At 33.3% G+C, this 10,560-nt stretch overlaps 1 long non-coding RNA gene across 7 annotated transcripts; it reads left to right on the top strand.

Moving 5' to 3' along the window:
* The first annotated feature begins 2,012 nt into the window (after window positions 1-2,012).
* On the top strand, window positions 2,013-6,832 carry LOC149392152 (uncharacterized). Of its 7 annotated transcripts, XR_016300016.1 has the most exons (5): window positions 2,013-2,989; window positions 3,103-3,405; window positions 3,796-3,909; window positions 4,017-4,094; window positions 4,230-6,832. It is a non-coding gene; the product is annotated as an uncharacterized LOC149392152 (long non-coding RNA). The 7 variants fall into 7 exon arrangements; XR_016300011.1 differs by having other exon boundaries at window positions 3,103-3,205; window positions 3,335-3,405; window positions 3,796-6,832; XR_016300013.1 differs by having other exon boundaries at window positions 4,017-6,832.
* Window positions 6,833-10,560: the final 3,728 nt, after the last annotated feature.

Raw genomic sequence — 10,560 nt, 5'->3', positions numbered from 1 at the left:
ATGTTTTTTGGACGATGGATGACAAAAAATGACTACCGGATCCACTTTTTGTTTGTTTGTTTTATTTCGTAAATAAATACATAATATTAAATATATAATGCAAAATTAATTATTATCTATTTGGTCTTATATGTTAGTTTACCATTTTATTTTTTTACGTATGTCGCACATGTTTATCACATGACTTAATTTTGAACGGATTCATTAAAAAAATTGACGGGGTGGACATTTCTGCAGTAAAATTAGAATACGTAAACTGATTTTGTAAAAAAATAAAGTTGAAGAGTGATTTGTGATTTGACCTCGAATTCGTAGAAGATTCTTATAATTTATTATTTTTCTTATTCTTGCAATGGGCAGTATTTCTATAATAGTTCTCAAACAAGTAATCATCTAAGGAAAGACATCAAAATATTAGTTTAATTTACACCATAATAGTTACTTACTTTACCTTACTTTATGTGGCATTTACTTGTATCGTTTTTTTTATTTTTGTTTTTATTTTTTATTTTTATTTTTATCGAATTTACTTGTATCGTTCTACTTATTAAAAAAAATGAAAGGTACATAGGAAGGAAGACTATTTATTTTATACATCAAATTACTGATTACCAATACCAATAACCTCATTTTATTTCTCTATTTGTTGTATCTCAAATGCCCTTTATAAATTATATAACTACCATCACTTACTAATAATTTACAGGTGATATAGCTAAATAGTCAATTTAAAGTTAAGAATTTACAAAATAGCCAAAGTTTATTCTAATTTAGTAAAATAATCAAAATGTGCAGTAAACTGGTTTAAAAAAAATTGAACCTAAGATTAATTTTTTTGAAAGTGATAAATTACTTATAATAATCGTAAAAAAAATTTAAACTTGGATGTCAATTTTTTTTTTAAAACGTAAGTTTGGATACTTTGTTGAAAAGTTGAAACCTTGATTATTTGCTAATCAATAAGTTTCAAATGTTTATTTTGTACAATTTTTCTATAATTTATTTATTGGAGCTCAAGTCAACCTGGCTTGTTGGAGACGGCTTAGCGGCTTCCGTCCTTCCTTCCGCGCGTGAGACGGCTTAGCGGTAATGCGGTTTCCGCTTATACGGAAATTCGGCTTCCGCGGAGCCGTTTACACGGAAAGTCGGCTTCCGCGGATTCCGTGAGAGCCGTTGGTGGTATTTGACCGTTGGTGGCGTTTTAATCTCGGCCATTGATTTTATTATCGTTTTTTTATCAATGGTCACAAAAAAAATGGCCGTTATTTTACTGTTTATACACGAATTTCTTAATTTTTTTACACTTTCATCCTTTTCTCTATAAATATAACTCATTTCAATCCAATTTCTCACAACATCATCCAACAAATTCTCTCTACAATTCTCTCTACAATCTCATCAAGCTCTATGTAATTTATATAATATGAGGATATAATCCCGTTTCTTGAATATTTGTAATCCTTTCGTTTTATGATATTTATTGTAACCACAGTTTTCCTCCGCCACAAGTGAGGGTTCATTAATAAAATTTTCGTGGTTCCGTCCACGTTTCTTACTTAAAACAAAAACGTCTCGAAAATATTTTCATTATATAGTTTGTATGTAAAGATAAAATTTAGTTTGCATATTAACCATTTTGATTAAAAACGTAACATTTTAGTCCTCTTGATTTTACATTTTAATTGAAATCAAAACGGCTTATTGGCTTAACGGAATAATAGTTTCCAATAAGAAACGGAAACGGCTTAATGGGTTAACGGAAGGAAAATTTCCGTTAAGCCATTAAACCGTCCTTATCGGCTTATTGGAAGACCGATAATTCTGTTAAGCCAGGTTGAAGCTCAAGTAGATACCGCGTTTTAGTATTTATATTTCCATAAAAGCAGTAATAAATGAGAAAGACATTCTTGTAGATTTTCTTTCCGTTGTTTGATAACTTCTAAAAATAAATCAATAAAGGCAAATAGTGTAGATCATTTTCCCGTTGCATTTTAATTAAAATGATACCCCATTTCTTACAACTACGATCGGAAACGGAAGGTCAAAGCCAAACCGCGTTAATTGGAGGCCAAGTACTCTTATTTTCCCGTTGCATTTTAATTAAAATATAATATAATCATAACAGCGAGGATCGGAAACGGAAACTCAAAGCCAGAACGCGTTTATTGGAGGCCAAGTTTCAAGTTGTGTATAAAAACACGACCCCTCTTATTTCACCGTATTTTTTTTTTGCAATCGGAAGCTTAGCTAGGGTTTCAGACTCATGGGTTTAGAGTTAGGGTTCGAGGATCGTCTCCGACAGAGTGTTCCCATCGCGCTGTTGTCGACGCCGCTTCCGCTGCGCTCCTTCAGCTCCGACTGTAGCGGAGCAGCGCGGCGGCGGTGAAGACGCGGAAGGGCAGCGCGGTAGTCAACTCTCGTCGGAGTTCGAGACTCGTTTTCCCGGTGGTTATGTCAGTCAGAGAGGCGAATCGAATCAGAACTAGGGTTTCAGATTCCACGGCCGACGAGGAAAGGATCGCCTATCACGCTGTCGTCTTCTCCGCTTCCGCTTGGCTCCTTCTGTTTCGGCTGTTTGGGAGAGTCGCGGCGGCAGTGAAGACGCGGAAGGGTAGCGCGATGGCGAACTCTCGTCGGAGTCCAAGACTCGTCGATTGGTGGTTAGGTCGATCGGAGTGGCAAACAGGATCAGAACTAGGGTTAAAGATTCGGGAAGGATCGTCTCCGACAGATGTGCCAATATCGCTGTTGTCCGGTGGCTAGGTTGATCGGAAATTGAGCTAGAGCTTCAAGGATTGCCTCCGACAGAGAATTCTGATCAGGCTGTTATCTTCACCATCTCAGCTCCTTCAGTTCCGGCTGGTTGGGATCGGAGTGTGTAGGACTTGTCGTCTTGATTAGGTCGATCGGAGACACAAATAGGATTAGAGTAAGGGCTTCCAGGTTCCTCTTCGAGGTTCTTTTGTTGTCTTCAACACAAAGCGAAATGGTACCTTTTGTTCTTTCATTGTCTTTGCTTCCTCTTTCTTTCTCTATAAAGTCTTAGTTCTTCTATTTTCTTCTTAAATGGTTTTTAAGTTCGTTAATGGCTATGTAATTTAGGGTTCAGAAGTTGGTGATCTTGGTTCCCAGCCAGTCCCTCCTCGCCCCGCCACTCGGTCATGACGCTCATGTTTTAAAATTTGACTTTTTTTTGTCAAACGAGGTTAGCTGTTACATTTCTAACACCGTGTGATGGCTGTAAGTCGAATTATTTTGGTGCATGTTCGATTGGTTTGAAGATTTGAATTCATGTGATGCGGGTTTTTCATTGACGACTTGGAATTTTGTGAAGGGCTGATGTTATGGGCAAACAATGTTAATCGTCCTTGCTGAGAGTTCAAGGGAAAATGAGTTCTGGTTCTGGTGAGCTTTTTTTTTTTTTTTTTCTCTTTTGCTTGAGTTGCTTATATGGTTTGGGTTTAAATGGATCATTACTTGATCTCGTGACAAAAAATATTATTTTAACGGTTTTGTAATTGCTTTTCTGTTTTTTCATAATTTGCTGATTTTTCATACTCTAGAACACTGAGATTTTATCATGAACTTTCTTTTGATTTGTCTTTCTGAAAACATTGAGCACCTTTGTAAAGGTATGGTATTTTTAGAATAGTTGAGGCAATGGCCGGGGGAGTAACATAGCCTGGCAGATTTGAGTCCGTTTATATTTTTCATTTATATGTATTTATTTAATCTTTGTTCTCTTTCCTTTTCAATTCCGAGTTTTCTTCTTCAGTTTCCCCTTTCAATGTGCAGGTATCTCAATATGGACTTGGAATCGCAAATCCTCCTCTATTTAATTCCATGTCCAACACATGACAAAAGCGAAGAAGAGACCGAAAGTGGGTTGTGGTCAATTCAAAAGTTTCAGTGAGTTCCTCCAATTTCCTCTCTATTGTTCCTTTGGCTATACCAAGTCGCAGATTTCTGCTCCTCGTCACTACAGTTTCATGATGTCTTTTGAGTTGTGCCAGGAGGTTTTGGATACAAGAATTTAATTGTTTGATGTTGTCCGAAGAAAAGAAGTAGGGGTTTATTTGCGGCTTGCTTGTTCTGTAAGTTTCTCACTATAGATTTCATGTTACTTGCTTGAATCGGTGAATAGCCCTAACTAGCCACTTGACGAGTTTGATTTCTGCTTCATCTCATTCGTCGAGCCGTATCAGATGGTCAATATTTGATTTTTACAGCCTTCTGGTCGTCGACCAAAATGGTCCGAGTCCTTCGAAAAATCTGAAACCCAGAGATAACTAAAGGCAAGTGAAATTTCTCAAGGTTCAAGATCTACCAAAAGCCTTGCCTTTGATTAAGGCCAATATGAAGATTTATTCCCACACTGTGGCACGTACTAAAGGCGAATGAGAGAAAGATAATGTGTTGTGCACAATTCACACAGTTCAGTGAGTTCCTCTTATTTCCTCTTTATTTTTTCTTTGTGAACAATTCACACAGTTTGAGTTCCTTTTATTTCCTCTTTATTTTTTCTTTGTGAACAATTCACATAGTTTGAATTCCCTTTTATTTCCTCTCTATTTTTCCATATATATACCGAGTCCCAATTTTTTGCCTTGCAACTGTGGTTTGATGTTGCCCGAATAAAGAAGCAGAGTCGAGAATCATGGGGTTTTAGCCAATGGCTTTCATTAGAATGCCCTTCCACCAAATGCCTGTTTATTTATTTATTTTTGGCTTGGCTTGCTGACTCTATTGTCAGCGCTGAGTGACTCTATGGGTCAGTATATTTCCTTTGCGTTTCCATGTGCTCCATATCAGGTAATACACTGTTTCTTTTTGGCTTTTTTATTCATAGTTTCTGTAGAAGAATAGGGTCTTATGTTAGCCTCTTTATTGTCATGTAATCTAAAATATGATGTGTGTGTCCCTCTGTACATTTCCTTATTTAGCTTTGTGTTTTGTCTCTGATTCTGATACCCCTAAACAAATACTTAATAGATTATTCTTAACTAGTCCATGCAGCTATATAATGGAATCTCTTGAATGTAAACCAATTAACAAATGAACAATGAATACAATTCGTTTTATTGCTCCCCCCGTTTGTGCATTTATTCAGTGTCCATCGAACAAATTGGATCCTCGAATGGTACTAATTTTCTCACTCTGACATGTATTGCTTGTTTGATTTTCACTTTTGCTCATTTCAATTCGTTTTTTTTTTCTTTTTCCCAGTTTGTGCATTTCTTCATGGTGGAAGAGGACAAGTTCTCCTAATGCACATTTAGGTATCATTTTGAACATTTTATAGTGTATCTACTTTTTAAATAACTTTTATTTCTTGGGATGCTTATTGATGCCCTTGAGTCTTTCAGTCTTGAGGAGATAGAAGACAAGGAGGATCATTGAGGCAAAATGTTATTATTTTAGTATATTATTATTATTATTTGTGTTGGCCAATTTAGGGACCATAGAAGAAATGGATGACCCAACTCACCATCTTTTGCTAAAACTAAATTGAAAATTGGAAGAAATGACCTCAGTGTCATTTTTCAACTTTAATTTCAAGAATGCCTTAAAAATTATATGAAATTCTTGAAATAACAGCTTTTCACTGTACATTTACATATTTAACCTTGCTGTGAGTTAATTATTTACCCTTGATCTTTTTCATTTTATCTAAATCTGAATCATTTGTCATCTTTAATTGGTAGCTCTTGGTCACGTCATATAATCTCATCCGCTCATCGTCATCGTGTTCAAAAAATAAAATAAAAAGCATTAGGGTTTGTCAATGAAACCTAAGTCGGAAAATGACTGAGGAGAAAGTTGTTTGAATCTTAAAAAACCGTAGTTATATAAATTCAATAGTTTGACTATAGTTTTGTGTTGGTACCCTTAAAATCGAAAAATAGTGATGTATTTGAAAAGTAAGTGACAAGTTGAAATTTAGTATTTACAATTAGCTTTCTCACCTTGCAGAAGATTACTTAAAAATAGTGTATAGACGTATTTAGGCACGAAATAAAATATATGATTTTTTTGTTCACTTCTATTATAGACAGTATCCCACTTTATTATCATGAATACACTTGAAGTGTCTTAATTTATTCGTGGTGTATCAAGAATTTGAAAGGAATCTCAATGTTTTTTATTACCACAAAACAGAGAAAAGATCATAAAATGTATTAGCAAATATGGAAAGGGGAAAAAAAAAGTTATATGAAAGTACGAATAATCAAAACTAAAAATGCGCGGTGTATCATCATAATGTAACTGACATTTCATTTCTCGACGGTCATTAAATTGAAGAAAAAGAAAAGTGTTGATATTTGAGTGCAAATTCGATAAAAATTCAAAGTTTGAAGTGAAATGATGCCGAAATCTGAAGTGACTATTTTTGTCAAAATTGGCCAATCATCGACAATTAATCTTTAGGTTTAATAAGTTATGAACTAAAGAAAAATTAATATTTTTTATTTGACGTGACTCGAATGTATCACCACATTTTCAGGGACATAAGTTCAATAATTGAGCTATCCCTACTACCTGGACTCAAAATTGAAATAAAGAAGTAAAAAAAATGGAAAGAATAATATTTGGACGAGCATGTATGTGCACATATTACTTTTAAAAGTTTGACATCCTTTGAAGTGTCGTTTTTATTCCGAGTTGGGCAAAAATGACAAATTGCCAAGTCCATGCAAATCAACAAAGAAGTCAGAAAAAAGAATTTGAAAAGAAAAAAAAAGTGAATGGCCAAAATGAAACCATATTTGTTGAAAGGAACATGACAGTGTTGTTGCTTCACAAACCGACATAACAATGCATTCGTGCTCTAAGCTACAGTCAATATTTTGTTGTCATGTTCAGGAATTTTAGAATTTACCTATTGTCTTTCACTATGTTATAGAATCCGGACTCAAAAAATTATTCTTCTTCTCGTTTCTTTTGATAATTTATACTTTATACTTTCCCTTACTTCTCAATATTTATTTATTTATTACATTTGTTTCTTCTTTAAATATGATTAGTTTGTTTTAGAGCCACTCTAACCATAATACTAAATTTGGTGTTCAAAAGAATTTTAGCATCAAATTCATTTTCTACTCCAATCACGACACTAATTTTCACACAAAAAACAATATTTTCTATATTGATTGCTTTTTACTATCCTCATTCTTTTACCATTCATACATTTTTCCTTCCCTGATCTTATTGATTTTCTAGAAGCAAAAAGTAATTAGCACAGTTTTTTGTATAGAAACGAGAACCATAATCCATAGTAATATATAATGAGGCGTAAAAAAAAAGGTCACTAAAAATATCAACTAAAGGAATTTCATTGCAAAAATATATATATATATATATATATATATATATAACAATTTATTTATATAACCATTATAATTGAGATTAAAAGAACATTTATACCACTAGTTAATGTCCCACCACCAAAATAAGCAACTACAAAAATTAAAATCTACTTATACTGGTAAAACGCATGTTTATGTTCTCGAATCTCGACTAAACAAACTCAAGAAAAATAAAATACCTCAATATACGGAAGAAAAAAAAATTACCGAATTCATCTTCCCTATTTTTCTATGGGGATAAAAATCATCTTAAACACGCAAATAATAAATTAAAGACCTTAAACCCTTTTGAGCAAGCAAAGTGTAAAAACCAAATAAATATATGTTCGAGTTTATAACAGTTAAGTCCTTCGAATATTACGTTCAATTTTGAGGACTCATGTTGTTTGAGGATATTTGGTACGATTCGGTTATTTATATATAAAACTTGGTTTATTTCAATATTGATGTAGTTTATTTCTATTGATTTATACAACCTTGTTTATTTTATGCTGATGTTAACATTGTGTATCATCAACTTGTTATTTCGATTTATGTTGAACTTCAAGAAGAAGAACTTTACTTGTTTAATTTAAAACGATGAAATTTTCTTTATTTATCCAATCTAAAACGATTAATTTATTAAAAAAATTATAAAACGATTAAAAAATATTGACCTGTCTTCCACAAAATAAAACGGACAGGTGATGGTGTTAGACGCTCGAGCTCAATAATTTGAAGATTTGATTGAAAAAATGAGCAATGAATTTGTTTTTGGGATGGCAATAATCAACGTAGCAATAACTATCAATTTATGAGTGGTCGAACAAGAAAGATGAAAAGACGAGAGGCTGATAATATATAATAATAATAAATTGATTTCTCAATCAACATTCCTCTTTGGTGGACCAGCTTCTTCACTTATTGCAATCTAATGTTTTAGACACAAAAACATCATAGTAGATTAGTCCCTCAAATAAATGCTCTAACCAATTGTTGAATCCACTTGTCTCCATGTCAATTCTCATTAGTAAATGCTGAATTATCCTTCCTCTTCCGTTTCTTTTATCATCTTATCTTATGTGATGTATAATGTATTCCTAGCTTTTAATTTTATTAAATAAATAACATCTTTACATTGTTTTTAATTTGATTTTATTTTAAGGAGATTAATGGGGGGACATAAGTGGATTGATGAGGTAAGAAGTTACTAGTTTATGTGACTAATGACAACAATCATGTTGAGCTTTTGATAGCATAAAACCGGGAGAGATAGAGAGAGAATCTCTTAAAAATTATTTGAAGGGGAAAAAAACAAGAGCGAAGAAATAACACTAACAATCACCCAAAACGTGCACATTTATATTCTAAAGTCACACCAAGAGGTTGGGCATAAAGGGGGGGGCCAAAATGGTCCACCACCTTGGGCAATTGATTTTGACATTAGCAATGAGATATTGATGGATATAAATGTTATCATGAAAATGAAAAACTTATCGTGTATGATTTGGTGCGACTAAATTTCAAATAATCTAAACTCAAATTTAGTTCGAGTTGAGTTATCGTTTTTTGATACCTTAGTGATAATTATGTTTAATATTTTTTCAGTATTACGATTTTTATCTATTCAATTAAAATGTATAATTAGTTTGAATATTATTTGCTCAATTATATCATGATCAAAATTTTCAGTTCAGTTTCACTTCAATACTAAGTAAGATAGAGTTTCAATAGCTTGTGGTGAGCTCAATTTTAATTTTTTTTATTTGTTTTTATCAATCCAACTATATTAGAGAGTTGAAGCTTTATATATAATTTATCACAATTCCCTTTATGTTAATTTATCATTAAAAAAAATTAGAAGTAACACTATCGGTCAAAGTTACATGCTATATATTCACAATGTATGAGCAAGAGACATATCGGTCAAGATTACATGATAGTATATGAGCACTAAATTGAAAGAGGATAAATCTTTACTTGTCTAAGGGGCATGCATTTTTACAACCCATGAAAAACGAACTTAGAATTTTACGGTGAAAGTAAGTATATGATTACTACTACACCAACTTAGGAACCACTATAATCGGTGAAGTATTTTGTAATGTGACATTTTGATTCACAAACTAATATATTGGGTAAAAGAGTCCCCAACTTTTGATTATAAATCAAACTAGTCATTGCATTTAAATATATATATTTTTTTTTGTTAATTTTTATCACCTACATAAAACATAGTTTCCAGCTTAATTAACATAATTTTATCAAATAAACTAATGAGATTATGGTTTAACCACTAAAATTCCAAATAAAAGTTGCACAATGTTTGAATTTTAAGTCATAATTTTATTTATCGATATTTTGCGTGATAGCTATAAACCCACATTAACCAACCTGATCAGACTATAATATCCTCCATTAATTAAATGCGGAGCAAATATTCTATATCCACATATACACGGCAAGTGTATTAAACATGAAATTAAAGAAATAAAAAAAATTATCATAACCCCACGGAAAGTGTATAAAATCAAAGAAAAAAAATTATATTAGTTTGACCCACTTCCCAAAAATAAAAGAAAACAAAAGCCATACTTCATATATTCTCAAACTTCATTTGCTGAATTAACACAAATAAACAAAAAAAATATATCGACATTAACTCAAATAAACAGTAATATACCAACATTAACACAAATTTACATAGACATTGGCACAAATAAACACAAATCGAGCCAAACCCCGATCTGATCTTTTAAGATCCTCGTCGACCCACCTTAAACGCCGCGCCTTCGAGTTGTATTGGCTGTCTCTGTGCTGCCGACCGGCTCGCTGAAGTAAATGTATTGATGGAGGAGATCCGCAACCTCCTCGCTGACTTTAACACATCCAAATCGACCTTGACATGCCTCGTTCGACATTGGCAAGCATGGCGGCGAAAATTAGGCTGCTCTGGCTGGATTGAGATTTTTTATTTTTCATTGTTGTTATTCGAGAATATTCATTTAAGGAAGAAAAGTACAAGAGTGATTGTGTGCTCACGTTTTCTCGCGACGGCGTCATTCTTGTTGCTATGGCATTCTTCTCCATGGCAGTATGTTTCGGAGAAGACAAAGCAGTCGAGGTGGAGAAGGGTGTGGAAGAGGAAATAAGCTAGCTCGGCAAGGAGCGACGACGGAGCTATGGTCGCCGCCATTAATGACAGTCGCATGCG

Source organism: Urtica dioica, chromosome 7 (assembly GCF_054948205.1).
Source record: "Urtica dioica subsp. dioica isolate 48M chromosome 7, U.dioica_male_clone48M_v1_H2, whole genome shotgun sequence".
Taxonomy (NCBI): Eukaryota; Viridiplantae; Streptophyta; class Magnoliopsida; order Rosales; family Urticaceae; genus Urtica; species Urtica dioica.
The sequence above is the reverse complement of the archived record's forward strand: the minus strand, read 5'-3'. Positions and strand labels throughout refer to the sequence as shown.